Source organism: Rhinolophus sinicus, linkage group LG09 (genome assembly GCF_036562045.2).
Source record: "Rhinolophus sinicus isolate RSC01 linkage group LG09, ASM3656204v1, whole genome shotgun sequence".
Taxonomy (NCBI): domain Eukaryota; kingdom Metazoa; phylum Chordata; class Mammalia; order Chiroptera; family Rhinolophidae; genus Rhinolophus; species Rhinolophus sinicus.
The window spans coordinates 12,919,349-12,945,610 of NC_133758.1; the positions used below are offsets into that span (position 1 = coordinate 12,919,349).

The 26,262-nt window shown below is 39.6% G+C and overlaps 2 protein-coding genes across 6 annotated transcripts in view; one reads left to right on the top strand and one right to left on the bottom strand.

The window, feature by feature from the left end:
* The window catches only part of MALT1 (MALT1 paracaspase), a 121,322-nt gene that overhangs the window by 54,944 nt on the left and 40,116 nt on the right, over positions 1-26,262 (bottom strand). The window lies entirely within an intron of this gene.
* ALPK2 (alpha kinase 2) overlaps positions 24,715-26,262 on the top strand; it is a 115,891-nt gene continuing 114,343 nt past the window's right edge. For 2 of the 5 annotated variants that reach the window (XM_074339896.1, XM_074339895.1), the window contains exon 1: positions 24,719-25,917. The gene's annotated coding sequence lies outside the window, so the exon portion shown is untranslated. Of the gene's footprint in view, positions 25,918-26,262 lie in introns of all 5 variants that reach the window. The other 3 variants (XM_074339898.1, XR_012498732.1, XM_074339897.1) reach the window with 3 other exon arrangements.

Sequence of the window (26,262 nt, forward strand, 5' to 3'; positions counted from 1 at the left end):
CTTGGGCTCTGTCTAGAGCAGAGGGAAAGGAAACAGGAGTCTTGATTTAAATGGCATTGCTTAGCTCCTACCATGATTCCACGCCAGCAGCCTTCATGGCCTCTGACACAGCCTGTCCTCTCTCAGACACAGGATCTCCACATCCCTTACAGCCCCTTCTTGCTGGCATCTCCCAAAGGATTAGGGGTACTTTCCCATTTTGATTTCAACTTTGGAATAGTACCTAAGCATCACACTAGTATTTCACATCCTTCCTTCACAATGAATCATCCGTGGCAAGAACTTATGTACTTGTTTAAATCCATTAGTTAATTAATTAATTCAATCATTAACAAATATTTATTGCATGTCTACCTTGTGCCAAGCGCTATGCCAAATACTGTTAAAGGATGATTTTAAATTTTTTGTTTTTGTTAAGGCTTTTTTTTTTTTTTTTTTAAAGAGCAGATTTAGGTTCACAGCAACATTGAGGGGAAGGTACAGAGATTTTCCATATACCTTCTGCCCTCATAGCCTCTCCTTTTAGCGTCCCCCACCAGGTGGTATATTTGTTACAATGAATGAACCTACATCGATACATCTTAATCACCCAAAGGCCCTAGTTCATCACCCAAAGGCCCTAGTTCATCACCCAAAGGCCCTAGTTAATCACCCAAAGGCCGCAGTTTACATAGTTCACTTGTGGTGGTGTGCTTTCTATGGGTGTAGACAAATATATATTGAATGGCATGTATCCGCATCATGCATAGTATCTTTACTGCCCTAAAAATTCTCTGTGCCCCTTCTATTCATCCTTCCGCCCTCCCAACCCTTTGCAACCAATGGTTTTTCTACTGTCTCCATATTTTTGTCTTTTTCAGAATGTCAAATAGTTGGAATCATACAGCCTTGTCTGATTGGCTTCTTTCACTTAGTAATCATTTAAGGTTATTCCATGTCTTTTCATGACTTGAGAGCTCATTTCTTTTTAGCATGGAACAATAGCCCACTGTCCGGATGTACCACAGTTTATTTATCCATCACCTACTGACAGACATCTTGGCTGCTTATGAATTTTGACAACTGTGAGTAAAGGTGCTATAAACATCCATGTGCAGGTTTTTGTGTGGGCATAAGTTTTCAACTCCTTTGGGTAAATACCAAGGAGCGAAATTGCTGGATTGCATGGTAAGAGTATATTTAGTTTTGTAAGAAACTGCCAAACTGTTTCCCAAAGTGGCTGTACCCTTTTGCATTCCCACCAGCAATGGGAATTACTGTTCTCCACAACTAGGCCAGCATTTGATGTTGATGGTGTTATGGATTTTGGAAAGGATAGTTTTTTTTTTTTCAAAGAAAGTTAAAATCATGATTCTTAACAAATGTACACTGAACACGTGTCAAAGATTTTATTTAACACATTAGTGAACAAGGGAACCAGAAAGATGTTACAACCACTTCAAAGGAGAATCCAAAGACAAGATAAATATGTAAACCCAGGAGGATGCTGAAATGAATTAGCTTAATAACTGCAAAACTGACTTCTTCCACGGTGGAGGAAGGGAAGCAGTTAATCCTCCACCTGAAATAATTTATTTACTTATAATTATGAATGGTTTGTATTGCTGTCAGTTTTCTGCAACTTCTATCAGAGTTGCAAAATAGCTAAATCAAAGACAATGAAAGTCATAGATTAACCCAGATAGATGAGCTAGTTAAGATACCTTTTACTTTTCAGTCATTGTCAATTTTCCTTACAGTGCTTAGAGTACAAGTTAGACTAAACTCACTCTCTGCTTCTGGCAAGGAAAAGGAGTGGTGAGTAATCCGTTGGCAGCAGGAAGGAAGTGTGAATTTACTGAGGAGAAAGTACCAGATGGAACGGCAAGAGAAAAAAATTCCTCACATACGATGGAACTCTCCTGATGCTATCAGCAGACAGTTTAGCAGCGCTTTATGAGATGGAAGACATTCGTATGTGCAACATGCTCTCCTTCCTATTTAAGGAGACGTATCTGAGCACAGGAATACTACTAGGTATCATGATAGATATGGCATTAGGACAGGAAGAGTCTTGAATCAGATCTCACTTATTAGCCACAAAGCAAACCATTCAGAAACTCTGATACTTAAGCGATCAGTACTAACAAATCACTGGGGACACATTTCCACTGAAGGGAGGAATGGCAGTGGACGTGATAATTCTCATGACCATGAGATACTTTATTGGGGTTTTCAAAAGAGTACTAACTACCCTAATCCATCCAATAGTCGTGTGACTCTGTGACAGCAACAATTGCATTGGCCTACAACGCAATGAATGAAGAAATTATTCAATAACATTTACCAATTACCAATCAGTACTCTCTTAGGATGTCAGAGGGATGCTGACCACACATAAGAATCATATTAGGGTGTGACCATTCCTCAAAAAGTTAAACATAGAATTGCCATATGACCCAGCCATCCCCCTTCTGGGTATATACCCCAAAGAACTGAAAGCAGAGACTCAAACAGATCCTTGTACGCCAGTGTTCCTAGCAGCATTATTCATAACAGCGACAAGTGGAAACAGTCCAAATGTCCATTAACAGATAAATAGATAAGCAAAAGGTGGTGTGTATGTATATTCAGCCTTAAGAAGGAAGGAAGTTCTGACACATGCTATGAACATGGATGAACCTAGAAATCATTATGCCAAGTGAAATATGCCAGTCACAAAAGGACAAATACTGTATGATTCCCCGTATATGCGTTATCTAAAAGAGGCAAATTCATAGAGACAAAAAGTAGAATAGAGGCTACCAGTGGCTGGGAGAAGAGGGGGATGGGAATTAGTGTTTCATGGTGTAGGGTTTCTATTTGGGATGATGGGAAAGTTCTGGAAATGAATAGCGACAATGGTTGCACAACATTGTAAATGTACTTAATACCACTGAATTACATACTTTAAAAAGTTAAAATGGTAAATTTTATGTTATATACAGTAAATTTTATGTTACATACACACACAAAATAATCACTCCAGGAACCTTAAAAACATACTGATACCTGGGCCACAATCCCTGGAGACTCTGGTTTTAATGGGTCTGGGGTGAGGCACAGGCAACGGTGGTTTTTAAAGTCTTTCAAGTGATTCTAACACGCAGCCAGGCTTAAGAAGGGACACTTAATCTCCAGGGCCGTGGCACTCAGCCTGGTCTGTACTTAGAATCATTTGGGGAGTTTTAAAATACACTGATGTCTGGGTCTCACGCCCAAGATTTTTATTTAATTGTCTTGGGGATGCCTTCTGGTTACTGGGATTTTTTTTCTTAATTCCCCATCTCATTCTAATATGTAGTCTAGGTGAGAACCATTACTCTAGGGAGAGCCTAGGATCTCTGCCTTTCATTCTGCCTTTGGAAAAGAAGTACTTCTGTACGTCAGTGATGAAATCAAGGGCATAGTGGGGAAAGGAGCTGCTGATGAGGGTCAAAGGGCCAAATTCTCTGAGGCTACTTGATTCTTTTCCCTTTCCCCTCATAGAGTAAGAATGTTAAAAGTGGGAGAAGCAAAGAAGACCAGTAGAGGGACCAGGTGAAGGGGGTGGTCCATCAATTAGGCTCACTCTTAAGGGAGAAAGCCTCTTTCTTCTTCTTCTAGGCATCCAGCTCCTACCAGCTTCTAACAAGGGCACTGCTCGCCACCCTATCCCCAATCCCCACTTGAATTCCAGGGCTTCAAGCTGACCTATTCAGCCAGGATTCCAAAGAGCCAGGGCTATTAAGAGCACCCCAACCAAGAGACCATAGAGCTAGTGCATGAAAAATGAGCCCATTTACCTTTATAGGATCGTCAAGATGGTGGACATATACCATACACCATCCCCTGTTTGATCCTGACTTGCCTTCAGCGAATCTTTTGTCACATTTATTTTCCTTGATATTTGTATTTCTGTTCTTTTGTGTTTTAAGTGCTGGCTTAGTCTGCTTATTAGGTCCTGTTGCATCCTGCTGTCTTGTTCGGGAACACCCTACTCCAGCCCTAGGAGCTTGGGACCAAGGCCAACTAGACCAGGGGTGGTGTGGGGATTTAGACATGCAGCTGAAAGGCAATACGGGATCAGGGTGGCCCCTAAAAGACAGGAAGTGTGGAGAGAGCAGTTGATGAGGCCAGCTCTGCTCTAGGCCTTGAGGTGAAGTAGTGGTTCCCACTAGTCTATGCCATTCTATCATGGTAGAATTCTACCAAAAGGATTTTGGCTGATGACTTACTCATTGGTAGAGAGTACTTTTGTCTGCACTGTGCCTTGCGTAACATTTCCCTCTTTCACACATACGCCCCTTGGGAACCAAGCTGATACTGACAAGGGGACTCAGGATTCCCGGTCCTCACTATCCCTTCAGACACAGCTGATGGGTCAAAATATAAAACAGAACCCATGTTTTCTAGGAGCCTATGATCTTGTTGAGGAGATAAATTATATAAACATGGAAAATGCGACAAAGCAACATTTTAGACCTTAGAATTTCTGTACTGTTGGAGTATGTAGTTCAGTAGTTTTTCAGAGACTCCTATCAAAAGGCCTAGAGATGGGTCGGGAACAAACAGAAATAACCTCCTACGGTTAGGAATGGTGGACTCTGAGTGAGAGGAATCTGACCCATGATGGCATGGTTATTTCCTGGGTAATAAGGTATAATTTAGTATTTTAAAAAATGTGACAACCACGACCATTTCCAGTAAATGATGCCATGACTTTTGCAGGTGAGCACACTCAGGTACAAAGGTGGTGAAACCCATTAATACTGGCTCTCCCAATGCCACCAAGGGTGACCTGTTCTCAGTTTCCTGGGGTTTCTGACGGAGGGACCTTCTCAGACTCTTCATGGTTGTCACATTTTAAAAAATATTAAATTGTATCTTATTACTCAGGAAATAGTTATGCCTTCATTGGTCAGATTCCTTCCACTCTGAGTCCATCATTCCTGATCCTAGAAGGTTATTAATAAGAATGAGAATAGCCCGACACAAGGACACAGGCAGTCTCCTATTTAACACTGTAATCATGGAATGTCAGCTCTAAAGAGATCCTTAGCCAGTCTAGCCAAACACCTTCAACGTCAGATGAGAGCTCTGTGGCCTAGAGAGGTTTTCTGTCTGTTCTTGACCCTCTACTATAGTAGTTCTCAAAGTGTGACCCCTGGACCAACAGCAGCAGCTTTGTTTTTAGAAATGCAGACTCTCAGGCCCCACCCCAAACCTTGGGAATCAGAAGCTCTGGGGATGGTCCCAACAATATCGGCTTAATAGGCCCTCCAGGTGACTCTGATCCATGCTGATGTTTGAGAAATGCTCCCCCACACTTTAGCTTTAAAATATCTTGGGGAAATAACTTCCCTTAGATCTCTCTCAGCCACACAGAGAATTACTTCCTGTTTTATGTCTAAATTTATCTCCCTGAAGCTTTGAAGGGTGAGGCAGGCACAGTCTTCACAGTTAGAGTCATTAATCTTACCTTCCTTCATTGGTAACAGTGCAGGGTGGGTCTCAGTCGAAGGGGAACTAACCCAAGTGGGGAGATGAAGACAGAGACGGCAGTGGGCAGGGTGGGGAAACAAGGGCTGATCTTTCCCCACTCCCCGTAATTTGATAATCCAAGATTTACTCTGAGGAGGAGCATGGCACAGTTTAGTTTGTGGTCTGGGTTTTTGAGATATATAACACTGAATCAAGGGAGTACAGAGTGGGGAGAAAGCCTTCACAGCTATGTGGTAGGCACTATGGGAGTCTGGAATACTGTCCAGTACTGTTCCTGAAATTGAATAAAGGAAGATGGAATAGAGAAGGGTCCAGCCCTCTGGGAACTGAGCACCGACAATCTACAAAACGGCTCCAGATGACGGGCTGTGACTCTTGGCAGGATTCTACCGCTTCCGTGCCCTCCCGCCAACCCAATGTGAGTGGAGAAATGCAGGGATGTAGGATGCCCAAGGGGTGAGGATTTAGAATGCCAAGGGAGCCATGCAGAGGGCCTGGCTGAGGCATTCACAGTGGTGTTTGGAAGGACTGTGCAGTGGATGTGTACTGTTTTATCTGCCTAGAGTGGCACTCTCTTCTCAGAAATGCTGCTTCTCAATGTGTGGTTCAGTGGGAACCCCCAGTTGCTTACGAATTTGCTTCTTTAACCCAGGGATTGGCTGGAGGTGGTCATGTTCCCCAGCTTGGCCAATCCTGGAGGTTTCTGACCTTCAACCAGATGAAGAGGGTCTCAGGCTATCTCAGGTGGCAAAACTGTGAGGTACGAGTCAGAGCTGTTTGGAGGCCATGTCTGCACGGCTTTGTGGAAGAAGCCAGTCTGTGGTGGGAGAGAGTGACTGGTGCCTTGACAGAAGCAGAAATGAGAGAAGGAGAAAGGGTTGGTGGTGTTGCAGGCCCTGGTTGTGGTCATCCTGCGGCCGCGCGCACGTCTACCTTTCCTGCAGGTTAGTTGGCTGAGCCAACAAATTCCCCTTTTTGCTGTAAGGGAGGGAAAAAACACTTTTCCTTTACCCTCTTGGTTCAGTACCTGGGGTCTGTGAAGTACACTGACAAAAGACAGGTTAACAGGGGGAAAGATTTATTTCCTATGCACGTGTGAACCCTCAAAGGCAGTAGCTGGCTTCTTAAATGGTGAGAGTTAAAGGAGTATATACCCAAGTTAGAAGAAGAAAGTGGGGGAAGGCTTCTTATGGGAAGGACAAATAGGTTTCTTTAGGATAGGCAAATAAGCTTTTAAGAGAACAGATGAGCGATAATAAAGTTTGTGATAATGTTTGTCTGTATAGGTATGAGGTCTGAGTGGTCGTTCAGTCTTCTTCAGGGTCATTACTCTCCCCTGGAGAAGGGATTTGGGGTTATATTTGCGTTCTCCCTTCTGGGAGATCCACCCTGAAGAGGAATTTATGGCAGCCATATTTCCCACGAATTAATACAGTGGTACCTCAGTTTTCGAACGTAATCTGTTCCGGAAGATCATTCGAGTTCTGAAACGTTCGAAAACCGAGGCACGGTTTCCCCATAGAAAGTAATGCAAAATGGATTAATTTGTTCCAAAGCTTTAAAATCAACCCCTAAAACTGCAAATTTAGCATGAATTTTACTATCTAATGGTACCATAGATCCATAAAATTTGCAGCATTTGTAAACTGAAATGTCTGTTAACGGAGACGTTTGAAAACCGAGGTACCACTGTACTTTTAATCAGGTAAGGGAAGCTCCCAGAAGGCTACCCTCCCATCCTTGCATCTGTTGAATCTCAAATGTCTTCAACTTAAAATAATCATTTTGCCAAAGTGACATATTTTGGCGTGGCATAGTCTGATTCCCTTCATTGCCGAAGCCAGTTTGTCCCTCTAGGTACTGGGTCTAACTTCACACCATCTTTCTGTCAATGCTTTAACTAGCAAATCACCCAGTAGGGTTTTTTTTTTTTTAATAAGTATTTTATTTTCCAAGTGGATAACCAAACAGGTAATAGTATTTTTTGACTTCATTTTTTTAGTGCAGTTTTAGATTTACAACAAAATTGAGAGGAAGATGCAGATTTCCCATATACCCCTGTCCCCACACATATAGTTTTCCCCATTATCTACATCACTCATCAGAATGATACATTTGTTACAAATGATGAACCTACATTGTCACATCATAATCACCAAAAGTCCGTAGTGACCCTAAAATTCACTCTTGGTGTTGTACATTCTACGCGTTTAGACACACATATAATGGCATAGATCCCTCATTACAATATGTTTTCACTGCCCTAAAACTCCTCCATGTATCACCTATTTATTGCCTCACCTCATCCCTGGAAACCACTGATCTTTTTATTATCTCCATAGTTTTGCCTTTTCCAGAATATCATATAGCTGGAATCATACAGTGTGTAGCCTTTCAGATTGGCCCCTTTCACTTAGTAATACGCGTGTAAGATTCCTCCATGGCTTGATAGCTCATTTCTTTTTAGCACTGAATAGTATTGCATCGTGTGGATGGACCCCAGTTTATTTATCCTACTGAGGACATCTTGGTTGCTTCCAAGTTTGGGCAATTTTGAATAAAGTTGCTTTGACATCCATGTGAAAGGTTTTACATGGACATATAAGCTTTCAACTCCTTTGGGTAAATGCCAAGGAGCAGATTGTGGAATTATATGGTAAGAGTATGTTTAGTTTTTTAAGAAACCGCCAAACTGTCCTCCAAAGTGGCTGCACCAGCAGTGAATGAGAGTCCCTGTTGCTCCACAAACAGGCCAACATTTCGTGTTGTCCAGATTTTGCCATTCTAATAGGTGTGTAGTGGTTATTATTTTTTATTATGCCACCTGCTTTGTAAATCCTGCACTTAAGTAATCTTGTACCTCCATGGAATGTGGTGTCTATTTAGGTGCCTCAGCTGAAAATTTCATTTTAACATCTTGTTACATTTGTCTTCTTTGACTTGTCATTTTCCAGCTCATTGATGCCCACAAACTTGTAGATTTCACAGCACATATATTCATCTCCTATAGCAATGACTTGGAAGGGCTATTACCTCCCTCCCTTGAGAAGCAATTCTCTTTATTCCTTCTTATCATTGAGCCAACACCTGAACCTTTGCACACTCTTTAATCTCATGATGACCATTTGTTTAGAAAAATTCACTTTTGTGTGGAATTTTGCCAAATAATTTTAGCACCATAATTTAAATCCACTTATTTTGCAAATAATACTCAATTATGCTTTCCTGTTCCTGGATACCATGTTGCTGTTCACTCTGGAAATGTTTGTTCATATAGATGTTCTTACATTTTATGACAGATTCCACTAAGGGCGTCCCCTGGAACACACAAAACATTTTTTTGCATCCACGTAATGTTGTCAGCTTGAGCATCTCTAGCTCAGCAGTCATTTGTAACATGAGTTTGACCAACAGTAACTCAGTTTCAATCCCAGCTGTCATCAGAGCTCTTCAAAGGACACTGCCTAGTTCTGGCGACTTCATATTCAGGTGATTTGTCAAGTGAGTAGCTTCTGTTTAATCAAATGCTTTAGACCTATTTTCTTTAAAAGACATTTGGGAAGAAGGATGTCCCTAAAATATGGACTAAAGAAAGACTAAGGCAAAGGAAACTTAAATGCCCCAATCATATCAAATGTGCCAAATATGCACATCTGCATTGCATTCATTAGTATAGAGTGAAATAATATGAACTCTAAGTTTTGACTGTAAACTTTTGGTTTCACCTTGGTATGCTTCCTCCCTTTGTGGTTAGCCACTTGGGAGGGGATTTCCGGAGATGCAGGTTATATAGTTTGTTTCCCAAAATATTTTGCATTGTTTTGGGTGAGAGAGTATATTGCCTACTTAGTAATACCTAGGTCACAGGATACTAATACTACTTATAAGCAGCATTGCATGATCATGCTTTGTCTCAGTGGTGTGGGGAGGTGCCTCTATCATGACACATTCTAAGAAAAGAAAACAAAAAAAAAAATCTATCCTTTTTTTAATTTGGTAAAATATACATGACATAAAATTTTCCATTTTAACCATTTTTAAGCGTACAATTCAGTGACGTTAAGTTCTCAATGTTGTGCAATCATCACTACTATTTATTCCCAGAACTTTTTCATCACCTCAAACAGAAACTCATATCCATTAAATAGTAAGTCCCCATTTCCCCCTTCCCACAGACGCTGGTAACCACTATTCTACTTTCTGTTTCTAGGAATTTGCCTATTGTAGTTACCTTATATAAATGGAATCACAGAATTTTTGTCCTTTTGTGACAGGCTTATTTCACTTAGCATAATGCTTTCTAGGTTCATCCATGTTGTAGCCTGTGTCAGAATTTCCTTCTTTTTAAGGCTGAATAATATTCCATTGCATGCGTATAGCATTTCTGTTTCCGCTTTTTGGCTATTTTGAACAATGCTGCTATGACCACTGGTATACAAGGATCTCTTTGAGTTCCCATTTTTAATTATTTTGGGTATATACCTAGGAATGGAATCTTATGGTAATTCTGTTTGAGGAACTTTTTGAGGAACTGAAGAAAGGAAAACTGAAGTATCATATTTTTCCCTCACTAACCACAAGTTGGCTCTCCAGGCCCCAAATGTGATGTGACAGAATATCTCAGAATACACTATTGCCATTTAGAACCATGAGGTCATGGGTACAACCCCACAGCCTGTGAAGTGCTTTAGAAGGTGGTTTGGTCTTCCTGACACTAGGGATGGTGGGGGTGGTAATTCGCTTCAGGGTATCTTGTCTGAACCCATGATATCGCTTTACAGAAGAGCTCCACGTCTTCCCAGGAGGACCCTGGTTTTCAGGGCAACTCCAATACTGACTCTGCATCCTTGTGTCGATCCAGAGTGGAGCCTTTACAGAATGGGACTAAATCTTAGGGTTGCTCCCGGCAGGACTAGAAAACCACCTGCCTCTTCCTAACCTGCAACATCACGTTCGTCACAAAGTCCTGTCAGGTTTTATCCCTCCGCACCCCTTGATCCTATTTTCCTTCCATCTCTTGCTGCCATCCGAGTCCAAGGTACCCTCGTCTCTCTTGTAAACTCCTGAGAGAGCATTTCTCACTGGTCCTCCCTCATGAATGCTTATTCTTTACACAGCAGCCAGAATGATCTTTTTGAAATTCCAATCTGATCATGTCACCAACAGGAGTTTGGTGGAGAGGGACCAGAAAACACCATTAGAAAGTTCCTATGGAAAAGTAAACAGGTAACAACGAAGAAGTTTTGGAAAAACAAGAGTAATGAGAAGAAACCGGCCCTATCAAAATAAAAGCCATCAGTACTAAAACGGTTTTACATCAGTGCATGGATAGGCAGATCAGTGGAAAAGAATGCAGAACCATAAAAGAGACCCAAAATAGATGAGAATTTAAATTATAATGAAGGTGGCATTTTGAATCAGTGGGGAAATTTTGATTTTGAATAATTAGCTGTTGACACAAATGGGAGAAAAAATTGTTTCCTTTACTTGCGCACCACACCAAAACAAGCTCCAGGTGTACCAAAAATTTAGATAATATTGAAAAAAAATAAAACCATACAAATATAAAAAGAGAATTCAGGAGAATGTCTTTACATTTAGAATAGGAAGGGTTTTCTGAAAGTGTAAAATCTCAGAAGACTTAAGAGAAAATAGTGATACATTTGTCTATATACAAATTAAGATTTTCCTCATGGCAAAATATCATAAAATAAAAATACAAGTGATAAACTGGGAAGTATATTAAGGGTAAGGGGTATTATTCTTAGATATAAAGTACTCTCACAAGTCAGTTAAAAAAAGACTAATTATCAACAGAAAGATGAGCAAAGACCATGCACAGGCTGTTCACAGACAAAAAACCATTCAAATGGCTTTGAACATATGAAGAGATACTTGACCTCTGTTTAAATAACAGAATGCAATTAAATTATACTGACTCCAGCTATTCAGTTGGCAAACAAAAAAATTCTATTGTAACAATCTTATGAGGCAGCTAGTAAGTGAAGGAACTTCATTTAAAAAATGGCTTTTAATAATTAATCTACTTTGTATAAAAACCCTGTACAACGACCTGTAAGAGATACTATTAATAAAGTTAGGCATTCTTCAGAAATTTTACAAAGAGAAGGGGGGAAGGACAGTGTCAAGGAGCGAAGGGAGGGTGCCAGAGACAAATTCAATTGATTTTACAATTTGCCTGTGGTTAACCCAGTGTTCAAAGAAGAAAATTCAATAAAGAACATGGGGAAATATGTTTTAATGAGAAAAATGTGTTTGATTTGCAATGTATGTTACAGTAAAAGCGTCACTGTCTTTAACATATATATGTAAAGCTCTTCCAAATCAATAAGAATAAGAAATCAATAGAAAAATGGAAAAGTATAAGAACTGCCAACTCACAAAGGAAAACACATGGCTAGAAACCTAATGGAAAAAAATAATTAATCTTTCTCATTAAGAATTTCAAAATTATATGCCTGAAACTAATATAATAGTGTATGTCAACTGTAATAGAAATTTTTTTAAAATTATACAAGAAAAAGATTTCAAAATTAAACAATAGAATATGATACCTATTTAGAGTCCCAAATTGCAAGTGTTAAAAGGAATAATGAAAATAACGATAATAATAAGAAAAGATATGAAAATGTCCAACGTGATTGAGGAGTAGGGAAAGAGGTATGCATACCATCGCTGGTAAATGGGTGAATTAAGTTACATTTATACAATGAAATACCATTGCACTAGGTGTAAATATTTATTTAAATGGAAATATTCCAAATGAAAAATTACAATACAGATTACAGAATATGTAGAAAGAGCATCTAATTTTGGTAAATAAGTAATTATAAATAAGTTAATATATAATTGTAAGTTATAACTGCACATATATTTATAATTATATGCAAAATCTGTAGGAATGTACACCAAACTGGTAATTGGGGTTATCTAAAGATACTGCTGTTTTCTTTTCATTTACCTATAGTTGCTCATTTTTCTATAGTAAAACCTGGATTACTTATGTAAATAAGCAAAAGCAAGTTTTAAGATAAAAGAAGTAGAATTGTGATTAAGAGGATGAATTCTGGAGTCAGACAAGCCCAGGTGACAGGTGACCTCACATACATTCCTTAAACTTCTTAACCTTGGTTTCCTCCTCTGTAAAATGGTGGTAATAACAGCACCTACATCAGTGGGGCTTTTTGTGAAGATCAAATTAGACAACTGATGTAACCTACCCGGTGTACTTAACAATCAATCAATCAATCAATCAATCAATCAATCAATTAATCTCAGAGTTTCTACTCCTATATTATAGGGCAGAACAAGGAATGTGGGGAAATACAAAGAAAAAAATCTGATACTACATTGTATTGGCAAGCATGTTTTAGAACTGGTATCTCATATAGTTAAGAAGAATGTTAGTGTTAACTCTTTGAAGGACAATTAAATAATATCTATCAAAATAAAAAATGGACTGTTTGCCCTAGCAATTCAATTTCTAGGAATTTTTTGGGAAAATATGAAAGACTCACCTACAAGGATATCACGAGAGCATTCAAGAAGCAGTTATTAATTATGGCAGGAGAGGGGACACAAAAGACTTTCAGAGAAAAATCACCAGCAGATGAGTTAAACATACGATACTTTCTTAGCTAAGATAAAAGAAATCCCCCACCATCAGCCAATGTCTGATATGGTATTGTATCTACATTTGTATGGATGTTTAAAAACATCTAACTAGGCCAAAAACTACTTCTCGCTGAATTCTAACGTTGGAGATATCCTCAAGATTTCTTCTGGTACCAATATTAATTCTTGCATGAGTCTCCTTTCTAAAAATACCTATATGTCCTTTTCTATGAATAACCTGCCCGTAATCCCACACTTACACTTTTTTTTTTTTAACAAAACATATATCACATCTGTTTCTGAGATGGCTCCATAATTTGCAGGGCCCCCTGCAAAATGAAAACGCAGGGCCCCTTGTTTAGAAATGAATAATTTCATGATGGCAACTGCAGAATAGAAGACTGAGCATGGGGCCCTTATAAGCAAGTGGCCCTCTGCAGCCTCACAGGTTGTAGGCCTGTGAAGCCTTCCCTGCCAACTCCCCTCTAACTAAATTCCAGTTATACCAAACGACTTTTGCAGTTCCTTGAAACAAGCCTAGCTCTTCCACTCATCGCTTTGCAGAAACTGTTACTTCTATCAGGATGTCCTTTTGCAGACCCTGCATCATCCTCCCCAAAGCTCCTATTCATCCTTCAAAACCCCTCTCAGATGTCACTGCCAGGAAGCATCCTTTGCCCTACTCTCCCCCTTCCCTCTGAGATCCCCTCTTCTTCACTTCCTTGGCTACCTGGGCACACCTGTGTGAGGACAGAGGTTTCTGTCTTCTGCTAGTCTGTGTGCCCACCCCCTACCATGGTGCCAGTTATTAACCATGACTGTGCACATTCCATAGAGCAAGTACTGTGTCAGGAACATTCCATAAGTAACTCACCCTCATGTCAACACAAGGGAGGAGCTGTACTTACTCTCATTTACCAAAGGAGGTTCAGGGAGGTAAAATGTGTCCACGGTCACACATCTAGGGGCCGAAGTGCTGTTTTGTTATAGTACTTCAGATTTACTGTTTGGGGAAAAACTAAAATGGGAAAATCCATAGTGCTTCTAGGGCTGGAGACATTTTATTTGTAGTGAAAGGGGCTGGTCAAACAATGGGCAATCAGACATTGTGGCACAAATAATTTCTCATGAGCAGTACAAATGATTCACCCATCATCCGAAATTAATTTATTTTCATGATGTGGTTTTTGGAATGTAGCAAAATCATTCTCCACTGCCCACCCCCACCGGGTCTTTGAATACGTCTGAATCTTTGCTTGTCTGAATCTGTAATATGGGTGCACGGCCCTTGCAATTGTTCTTCCAGAAAAAAGGGATCCTCTGCTCCCTTTAGACTGGAAATGGAAATGAAGTGGGGAAAAACAAATCCAAGCTGTATCTTGGATAAGTTCAGACAGAGGTATCCATATAAGGCATATATCCACAGAAGGACCGATTGTTGGTATGGTGTTGTGCCATCCTGGGCAGGAACCACAAAGAAATGAAAAGACAGGCCTCAAGCCTCGCAGGACTTTACAAGTAGGGTTGAGAAAAATGTAGAGACCAAGCCATCAGAGGCAGCAACAAAATGTAGTTGGCTCCGGCCACTTAGCTCCCTCCTTTTGGCCAGAGCAGATTTCCAGGGAGGAAGTGAGCACGGCTTGGCACAGCCTTCCCGCCCAGTCTTCTCTGAAAAACTCCCAGCACCACCACTGATGTAAAGAATTCAGGGAACTCAGTGCCAAGAGAAATGCGGGACACATGCGTTCAGAGAAGAGAGGTACAGGGGTGTTGGATGTAGAGCTGCCAGGAGGCGGGTGCCCTTTAAGTTGAGCCATGAAGGAGTTGGAAGGACAAGTGTTAGTAAAGATCCAACAGGTGAGATCAATAAAGGATGTTTGGGGAAAAATGAAGAGAAGGGACTGGTGGGGATACAGAGTGTCTACTGGGGAGGAGCGGAGTTCAGTGAAAGCATTTCTACCTACAAGTCAAGGTAATAAGGTCCCAGGAATGAGCTCTTGGAGAGTCTAGCTTCATGCCAGTATAAAATAGATTCTCTGAGAAGCCTTTGAGGTGCTAATGACATACGCCACTGACACTTTGTCATAGATTTAACTCTGGTCTATACACATCATTAATCGACTGAGATGAGGGTACGGCTGAAATTGATAAGGGGAGGGACCTGGACAGGATGAAGGTTTGACTACAAGGCCTGCACCCTCCCTACAGAAAAGCAGAGTGACCCAAAAACAAGACTTACGTTTCCCTCAGAATTTACTTCTGGGTTGTCTTTCATCACAGGAATGTCAGGCTGACATATTTTAGTTTTATTCCATTAATGATGGAGAATCACAGAAGATTTATAAGCAAGGGAGATATGAAAAACAACACTATTTCTAGAAGAGGGGCGGCTGGATGGCTCAGTTGAGCGCGAGCTCTCAACAACAAGGTTGCCAGTTCAATTCCACATGGGATGGTGGGTTGTGCCCCCTGTAACTAAAGATTGAAAACGGCGACTGGACTTGGAGCTGAGCTGTGCCCTCCACACCTAGACTGAAGGACAACGACTTGGAGCTGATGGGTCCTGGAGAAACACATTATTCCCCAATATTCTCCAATAAAATCTTAAAAAAACAACAACACAAAAGAACAGTGTTTCTAGAAGATTAGTCTGCTCACTTCTGCTGGCAGCCTCTGTTGGTGGTGGCTGTGGTGCTAGGAAGTGGTAATGATGGTGACAGACACAGAAAGAGGCAGATTGGCAGGCTATCGCTGTGGTCCCATCGCTATGGGGTGGGGGTGGGGGGAGTGGGACAGAAAAAAATGGACTCAGGAATTAACACGCATAAAGTAAATGAATATGGAGAAGTGTTTGTGTAACGCACACAAATGTTAACTGGTTGGTATATTATTACTATCACATGTAGCCACATTTGCAGGTTGGGACAGTAGTTTTCCATCCGAAAATGAAGTTCTGCTTTTGTCCTCAGGAAGACAGGTTTGGATGACTCATGAGAAACAGGGGTGTGAACTATAAAGAAAAAGAAGGGCCATATTCTAAGAACGTAGTCACAAGCCCTCTCATGGGGGCAGCAAAGACAGGAGTTTGCTGGGCTGGCACAATTGAGCCCAGAACCCAGCCACATGAATCTTTTACACTAAGAGAGGGATCTAACAGCTTAGAGTTTAGCCAGGAATTTGGAGTTCAACAAAGGAGGGAAGCCGGGGGTAGACTGCTTCAGAAAGCTGAGCGTTAGAGGGAACTCCTTTGTGAAGGTTAGCTCCAGGCAAGGTACTTACACTTATCCTGCTAATTTATCAGTTAGGTAGAATAGATTGGTCTTTTAATTAATTGATGATGAAACTATAAAAGTAAATGGTAGGAACAAGAAACATAACATTTTGCCAAAAACCCTGATTTAAGATCAGGTAACCTTTACTATGCTTTTAAAATTAATGTTATTAATGCAGAATCTTGGGTGTTAAAGTCTTCAAGGCTACCTGACCAGCAGGCAGCAGATGGTGAAAAAGTTCAGGAGCTCTTTCCTGACCTTTGCAGAGCCCCTTGCCACCTTCACAGCTGTCTGAGGACGGGCTCATGCTGTCTTGTTGCATAAGAGACCAGCATAATAACACTGTCAAAGGAGCAAGTGTCACACGAGGTGGCTGGTGATAATTCTGTCTTAGACTCCTGGCTCTCTGGGTATCTGTCACGAGGAATATCATGTTCGGGAGGATTTATTCCCCAGGTCACATGGGAATTAAAATCCGAAGTAATCATTCAAAGTCACCAGTTTACCTAGTAGGTTCCATGCTTTTTAACGTGACTCAGGAATAAAGATCAGATAAAAGGCATCCAAATTGGAAGGGAAGAAGTAAAATTATCTGTTTGCAGATGACATGATCTTATATGTAGAAAGCCCTAAAGACTATACACACACACACACACACACACACACAACCTGTTAGAACTAACAAATTTTGTGAAGTTGCAGGATACAAAATCAACATACAAAGATCAGTTGAGTTCCTATACACCAACAATGAATTATCCAAAAAAGAAACCAAGAAAACAATCTCACTTACAATAGCACCAAAGAGAATAAAATACTTAGGAATAAACTTAACCAAGGAGGTGAAAGACTTGTATGCTGAAAACTATAAAACACTACTGACATAAATTAAAGCCAAAACAAATGGGAAGACATCCTGTGTTCAGGGATTACAATTAATATTGTTGAAAACGTCCATACTACCCAAAGCAGACTACAAATTCAATGCGATGTCGACCAAAACCCCAATGGCATTTTTTTTACAGAAACAGATAAAACAATCTTAAAATTCATATGGGACCATAAAAGATGCAATGAGCCAAGGCAATCTTGAGAAAGAAGTACAAAGCTGGAGGCATCACCTTCCTGGTTTCAAACTATATTACAAAGCTATACTAATAAAAACAGTATGGTACTGGCATAAAAACAGACACCTAGAACAGAATAAAAAGCCCCATGGAACAGAATAGAGAGCTCAGAAAGAAACCCATGCATATATGGTCAATTAATCTTTGACAAGGAGACCAAGAACACAATGGAGAAAGGATAATCTCTTCGATAACTAGTGTTAGGGAAACTAGATATCCACGTGCAAAAGAATGACATCCACGTGCTTAGCAAACTCTTCTCTTTCACAATACACAAAAAGTAACCCCAAATGGATTAAATTTGAACATAAGTTCTGAAACCATAAAGCTCCTAGAAGAAGACACAGGGGAAAAGCTTCTTGACATTGATCTTGGCAATAATTTCTTGGATATGACACCAAAAGCACAGGCAACAAAGAAAAAACTACACAAGGGAGACTACATGAAACTGAAAGAAAGCTCTGTACAGCAAAGCAAACAAGAGTGAAAGGGCAACCTACTGAATGGAGGGAATATTTGCAAACCATATACATGACAAGAGGTTAACTTCCAAACTACATAAGGAACTCCTAAAACTCAATAGCAAAAAAAACAAATAAGCTGATTAAAAAACAGGCAAAGGACTTAAAGAGTCCTTATTTCTCCAAAGAAGATACACAAATGGCCAACAGGTACATGAAAAGATGCTCAACATTACTAATCATTGGGGAAATGCAAATCAAAACCATCGTGAGATATCACGTCACACCTGTTAGGGTTGCTATTATCAATAAAACAAAAGATAACAAGTGTTGGTAAAGTTGTAAAGAAATTGGAATCCTTGTACACTGTTGGTGGGAATGTAAAATGGTACAGCCACTATGGAAAACAGTATGCAGGTTCTTCAATAAATTTAAAATAAAACTATCATGTGATCTAGCAATCCCACATCTGGTTATACATCCAAAATACTTGAAATCATATTTTTTCCTATGTTTTCCTCTAGAAGTTTTTCATTGTATCACTTACAGTTTAGGTCTCTCATCAATTTTGAGTTAATTTTTGTGTACGGTGTGAGGTGTCAAATTACAGTTTTTTTTTGCGCACGTATAACCAAATAAAATTGTTAATTAATGGAAAAGACAATCCTTTCCTTTGTTGAATTATCTGGGTAACTTTGTCAAAAAATTAATTGACATAGCTCAATAAAAAATTGACATAAATGTACGGGTTTTCTTCTGGATTCTCAATTCTTATACATCTATATAGACTCGCAGCATATAACCGTGTGCCAAATCTCACTGTCTTGAATACTGTGGCTTTTTATTAAGTTAAAAAATCAGGTAGTATAAGTCTTTCAATTGTGTTGTTCTTTTTAAAAATTGTTTTGGCTCTTCTAATTCAATTGCATGTTCATGTAACCGTTAGGATCAGCTTATTAATTTTTACAAAAACTCTGCTGAGATTCTCATGGGGGTTGTGTTGAAGATATAGATCAATTTGAGAAGAATTACCACCTTGACAATGTTGAGTCTTCCAACCCATAAACATGGAATGTCTCTCGATTTATTTAATCATCTTTAATTTCTCTTTTCGACATTTTCAGTATACCAGTTTTCTTTTAAATTTGTTTCTAAGTATTCTTATCGATGCAATTGTGAATGGAATTGTTCTCTTAATTTCATTTTCAAAGAGTTGTTAGTATATAGAAATACAATTGATTTTTGTATATTGATTTATATCTTGTGACCTTGCTAATCTTTTTAAATTAGTTGCCGTGGTTTGTTGATTCCTTGGGATTTACTACATATGGGATCTGTCATCTACGAATGAAGACAGTTTTACGTCTTCCTTTCCCATCTGGATGCTTCGATGCTTTTTTTCGTTATTGCTCTGCCTAGAACCTCCTGTACTCTTGACAAGAGTCAGTGTTCTTTCTTTTCCCCTAATATTAAGGAAAAAATAGTTCAGCCTTTCACCATTAAGTAGAATAATCACTGTGGGTTTTTTGTTTCATAGATGCTCTTTATCAGGTTGAGGAAATTCCCTTCTATTCCTAGTTTGTTGAGAGTTTCTATCATGAACGAATTCTGTATTTTGTCAAATGTTGCTTCTGCCTTTATCGAGGTAACCATGTGGTTTTGTCTTTTATTCTGTTAATAGTGTATTTATTACATGACTCAACTTTCAGATGTTAAACCATCAGATGATAAAGCATCCTAATAATGGGTTTATCCATTTGGTCATGATGTGTAATCCTTTTCATATATTGATGATTTCAGTTTGGCAATTTGTTAAGGATTTTTGGATTTACGTTCACAAAATATATTGATCTTTAGTTTTACTTTCTTGTGTCGTGTTTCTCTGGCTTTGATATCAGGGTAATACTGGGGACACTCAGACCGTTTCTATTGACTGCTTTTTTCAGCATAAGAGTACACTGTCCTTTTTATTTACGTGTCTCATAATTTTTCATTGAAAACTTGACATTTTAGATAACATATTGTGGTAACTCTGAATTCCAGGCATCCCCCTCTCCAGGTTGTTGTTGCTGTTTGTTTTTCAGTTTAGTAACTTGCTTGAAGTAGATCTGTGAAGTATGTCTCCCCCAAAGTATGTGGACACAGGTATTTCTGCTCAGTTTTCTTTAAAATTTTTTAAAGCTTGGCTTTCTAGGGGTCAGCCCTGTGTCTTCATAGCCTAGTGTTCCATTAATGATTGGACAGAAGTTGTGTTCAAATGCCTTGAGCCAGTAAAACTTCCATCCTCTGCCAGTAAACCTCTGTGTGGGTAGCGGGATGCATTCAAGTTATGGCCATTTTTGAGTCTGCCTGGATATTTACTTACTGCTGGGCCCTTTCGTGTCTCCTCTGCATGCTGGGAATGTGTGGATGGACAGGTGAATCCTCCCTGGTCTGTACTGCTACCTGTAATGAGTACAGCCTCAGCCAGGCAGATCCTTGCTCCAACCCCAATCCCATCCTCAGGCCAGAAGCTGGCCATTTCTACTCAATTTGCTGCCAAGAGTTACTTCACTGATAACACTGCTGGCCAGAGGTGTTGTCCACTGCTCCAAATGCCAGTACTCACACCCTGCCTGGCAGAACCTCTGTGACGTTGGAGCTGCATAGGGGAATGGGAGCAGCTGTAGGCAAGAATGCCATAGAAACTCATTGTTAGTATCTGCCGCTGAGAGGTTTTTAAACCATAAATGCTTCTCAAATTGTCGCATGCCTTTGCTTTATTTCCAGAACATTAAAATGGCTGTTTGTCTATATTGTCCATCTTTATAGTTGTTTTGGGGGGAGAAGACTTTCTAGCTTCCTCATTCACTCATAGCTGAAAGTCCTAAGTCTTTCATTCTATTTTTAATGGGGGAAAAAGTCTAGAGTCTTCAAACCAAAATACTAACCGTTATACCTGTATCAATCTCTTAATTGCAAAGAGTGGAAGCCCCTAAAGCAGCAAGGAAACTGAGAACCTTAGATATCTGGGTTCTCAGAAGGAAAGAGGCATAAACTGATCAAGCATGTTTGCACAGACCAAGTGACATGAAAAAGAGAGAAAAGAGCTTGATTTAAACCCAACTTTAGTCTCCGCTCTGCCTTGTAGTAACATGGAGTAGTGGATAAGTACACGGAGGGACGAGGGTTTTATACACAAAGGAAACAAAAACAAAAGAAAAAGATAGTTTCAAAAAATTTTTGGTAAAAAAATAACATAAAATATGCCAGGTTAACTCTTCTTAACTGTGTAGTTTAGTAGTGTTATATGTATACATTGTTGTGAACAGATTTCCAGAATGTTTTCATCTTGCAAAACTGAAACTCTGTACCTATTAAACAAACCCCCTTCCACTGAGAGAGTTTTCATTAAATAAAAATGTGTAACTTCTGTATTTTAAGACTTCACAAATAAAAGGGCAAACCACAAACTGGAAGACTGAACCTGTTTGCAGCAAATTATATATGAAGTGCTTTTACATGTGCAAAAGGAAAACACTCAAATAACAAAGTTGATCAAAAAAATTGAAAAGACAATTCATTAAAAAAAGGGCCAATGAACTTATAAAATAATATTTAATAGCACTAATAATCTAAGAGATGTACATTAAAATACCAATTTTGCTTGTCAGGTTGGCAAAAACATTTTCAATGATAGCGTTTGGTGCCAAGATACTCTCTCAGTGAGGTGGGCGGGCTCTTACCTGCTGGTGGAAACATTAGGCAGTGCAACTGCTAGAGTTTTGTTTGGCAATGTATTTCAAGACCTTAAAATATTCATAACCTTTGACTCACTAATGTCAGTTTGAACATCCTGTCCTTAGATAAGATCCATGTGCCCAGAGATTTATTTGCAAGAATGTTTCACATCATTATTTATAAAAATAAAATATATAAGCAATCTAAATATCTATTATAACCCTGGCTACATAAAGTATAACACGTTCCAGTGATAGAATAGTATGTTGGATTTCCTCAAGAATTCTATTATAATTGTTAAGTGGGAAAAAAAAGGACAGAAAAGAAAACTGTTATGTATGAACATGCACAAAGGGGAAATAGAAGGAAAAGGAAATACACCAAAATAGTGGCTATCTGTGGATGGTGGGAGATTTGAAATAAAAATATTAAACACTTTCAGTAATTAGTATGAAATTTTCAGTAATAAGTATGCATTGCTTTTATAATCAGAAGAAAATCCTTAAAAAGGAAACTTTTATAAAATACTGATTATACATAACATATGCAAATATTTTTAAAAATGTAAATTTCCATACATTGTTCAAATAGTTAATTTGACTTATAGTTGTGAAATTGGGTGTAAGGCTCAACATACACATTTGTGAAAATTGGAATTTTGCTTCTGTTCTGTTCTGAGATTAGTAATACTTTTTTGTGGCTGTTTTTAAAATGAAACTGAGGTACTGGAATAAACTGTGCCAGAATTTTACCACATGAAAGTTTGGATTCTTTTTCCAGGTACTTAGACTGTCCTATGTAGTTAACTTGAGTTTTAACCTGGTTTTTATACTTGTAGTTTTAAGTAGCTGAAATACAGCACTTCAGTAACCTGAGGGATTAAATACTTCTGTGTTTGATACTCTGGGGGGAAATGAAATTCAAATTCCAAACGATGTTCATATGTTTGGAAAAGTTCCCTCTCAGATATGTGAATTCTGATACAATTGTATTTTTTAAATGATTATTTTGCAAATATTTAAAAATGTCATGTTCTCATGAAGAAATTTATAGACATGTGTTACCTGGGATGAAAAATACCATAAAAGAACAGAGCCTTAGTCACATTGATATTTCTCTCGCAACTGTGCGAAAGAGGGGAAAATTGCCTTTTGAGTTGACCTACTTGAGTGACTGCCAGCCTTTTAAAATACAGGGAACTGAATGAAGGTTGCAAATGCCTGGTTCAGATCACATCCACAGAGTGAAGCACCACACAGAGTGCAAAAAATACAAGAACCTGGATGAAGGTGGATTGTTGAGAGGGAGAGCGAGTTATGCTCTCAGTCTTGGGGGGAACCCCCCAACGTTGACTGTTCCCTGCAGCAGGAGTGACCTGCTTGGTTCCAGCTTGGCCCAAGGACCCTGGCAGAAAATCTGATCTGACCTGACATGTGATTGGTACGAAGCTGCAGCCAAGAATGTGCTCTACCCGGGAACGGGCATTCATCACTCGTACCATTAGAGAAGAATGTTCGAGGACCTTCTGTGCCAGGAGGTATAAAATGAACGGATAAACCCCTCACGTACCCATCCAAGCCCAAGTTATGGGACCAAAGCGCAGCTTAAGAACCTAATGAATTTTCTTTAAATATTCAGATTAGTGGGGAACTGACTGGAAGCCAGTCCTCTGTAAGCCTAGAGTGGCCTGTGAATTGAGTGGTACCCATTCATTCAAGAGAACAACAAAGCCCAGAAGGCCTTTCCGAGAAGCGATCACAAAACATCTGATACAAACATACATTTTCAATTCTGCGTCTTAGAGGAAAGTCTCTTCACCATGAAGTTTCTTTCTTTTTGTTTTTGCTTCTCCCATAGTGTCAGAAAAAGAGATTGCTTAAACCTATTTTCTTATATTTCATACTACTGACTGGGAAAAACCTAAACATTTTTTGGGTCTTTACTTTTAATCACAAACTCTTATATTTTTTAGTGCTATTAGAGGGACCCAAATATATGCCCTCCTTTTTCTCTCCAACTTCCCTTCTTCTACCTCCTTCTATCCTCCCCTTTGAATAATCAAGGAAAATTCAGAACAGTGTCCTGTTCTAATTGAGTTAAATCCAAAGATCTCTGTTTCTGATTTTCTCTCAGGCTTACTTCCCCAAACCTAAGATTAAAACAAAAGTTCTATGGCTGCAGGCTAATGAGAAATACAGGGAAATCCATATCTACAGAACACCAACCACACACTTCTTGATTTTTAATAAGTTTAGATGATTTTTTTGTCTTGTGAAAATTTTCATTCCATTAAGGAAGGTCTAGTGGATGCATGCACTGTGCTGTGTAAAAACAATGTGCTTTGAGGGCTGTAGTGCTCAGGACAGAGTGAATATTTACAGTTACGTCCCTTTCAAAGTCACCCACTCAGAGCTGCTAATTTTAGCAGCTGTGATTTTCTTAAGAGGTTTCTTCACGTGTATATACAGTCCTCTGCTCCTTAACTTTATTTTACTAGGAGACGAATGCTAGGAGCTGAGGGAGTTCATCTTTCAAATTGTTTGCGAGGAATGAAATTAAGTTCCATAATGAATGTCAACTTTTCCATTTAGGAACTCCCAGGCAACACGTCTTTCAAGACCACATTTCATTTACTTTCTGCATTGGGGATGTTGGTTTCCTTTTGGCTTTGCCCTATCCTGCTGCTGTGCGATACCGTTTGTTTATTTTTTATCACGTCACCTTCTTCCTCTCTTCACTCTCATCTTCAAGTTAGCACCTCTTATCTGGAAAGACCCTCTGAAAAGGATCCAGCTATAATAACACCAACTGATACCCACGGTCACCAAGGTTTGGTAATTTCTGCATTCTGTTGCATTTCACGGCTGTGTTCCCAAAGAGACCATCATTCTTTTAGAGTCTCTCAACTTTCAGTATCTTTCTTCTCAGATGAAGATAAAACTGAAAAAAAGCACACACCAGCCACACACTTCTTGATATTAAATAAGTTTAGATGATTTTTTTTTTTTGTCTTGTGAAAATTTTCATTCCATCAAGGAAGGTCTTGCGATGCACCCACTGTGTTGTGTAAAAACAACGTGCTTTTGAGGGCTGTAGTGCTCAGGACAGAGGGACTATTTCGTTATGTCCCTTTCAATGTCACCCACTCAGGGCTGCTAAATTTAGCCTCCTCCGTCAGTTTCATAAGAAGTTTCTTTCTAAGCTGTCAGTTTCCAGGTGTGGTACATTAAAATACTTTCGTAGAGAGGCAAAGTCATTACAGAATGATAACTTAAACAAAATTCAAGAAAAGAAATGCCCACAATACAAAATCTACTTTGTCATCAGGAACAATTCCTGAGAGTCTGAAGGCACAGGGGTCCATGGTATTACTTCTGTAGGTTTCTTCTCTTTCTATTCTCTTCTTATTACTGTAGTCACCATAGCGAGAGAGAGCATGTGTGTGGGGAGGGAGAGAACAGAATGATTGGGAGGAGGAGTGGGGAGGAGGGTGGATCCTGCCTTGCTGTGGCTTCTGCTTTTCTCAGAGAACTTCAGAGAACGACTCTGTAATACCAGTTCTAAACAAACAACATACGTGTGATTCTTTTCGCCTCCCCTCCACGCCCTCCACGGGTTTCCTATGCGTGCTTCAGATGCTGATACCCTTGGTAGAAGAACTGTTGGTGTTACCCCAGCCTTAATCACCTTACCAGGCAGCAAGACTTTTCTAGAGGCGAGCAACTAAACCTGAGGTCCTGCAGGGACTTTGCGAAATGCTGCTTGGTCTCCCGAGACATCAGTGACAGCTTGTCTGGGTTTCATCAGCTCACTGGGGCTGCATTTCACCAGGCCCCTGTGCCAGCGTCAACAAGTGTCGCACCTACTGCAGGAACAGCCCTCAAGTTTCATCACAGTGATGCTAAAAAATATTCTCCAGCTTCAGCAATGACCTAGTTCATCCAAGGGCAGGGAAAAATGCTCTTCTTCCAGAACTTCCCTGGGCACGGAATTTTCCCTCTTAGGAAGATAGGAAGCTTTTCTGGAAACAGACCCAACTGTGTTCTGATCCCTTCGTGGAAAAGACCCTGAGCCCTGTAGCTTCTCTGAATCCCCAGCCCCAGGAGCAGGGGCACCCAGTCTATGCTTCTCACACAGCCTGGGGAGCCCACAGCCGAGCCAGCTCTCCTAGCACGTCTCTGGGACAAAAAGTACCGAAAAGTAAGTATTTAGACTTTGGTTTCTAAATAAGGAATAGCTGTGCTTTAAATATGTAGTTGTTTACATTTTCTACAGTAGGGAGCAAAGCAGGTTGTTTTCTTATGAAGCTGAGCAGAAGGAAAGGAGGGGCTATATGGTACATTTGGGTATGTAGGGTTTTAAAGTGGCCAAATTCTCATTTTCTGTTTAGGTGCATTTTGACTCTCTTGGAAAAATTTTTTCTTTTATGCCTGCTGATTTTGACTTGACAATAATTGTAAAAGATTCTTTCGCATCATGACTATCTCAACAATGAGAAAAAAACAAACATATAGGATGAATCAAAGGAGTGATTTGTACAGGCTT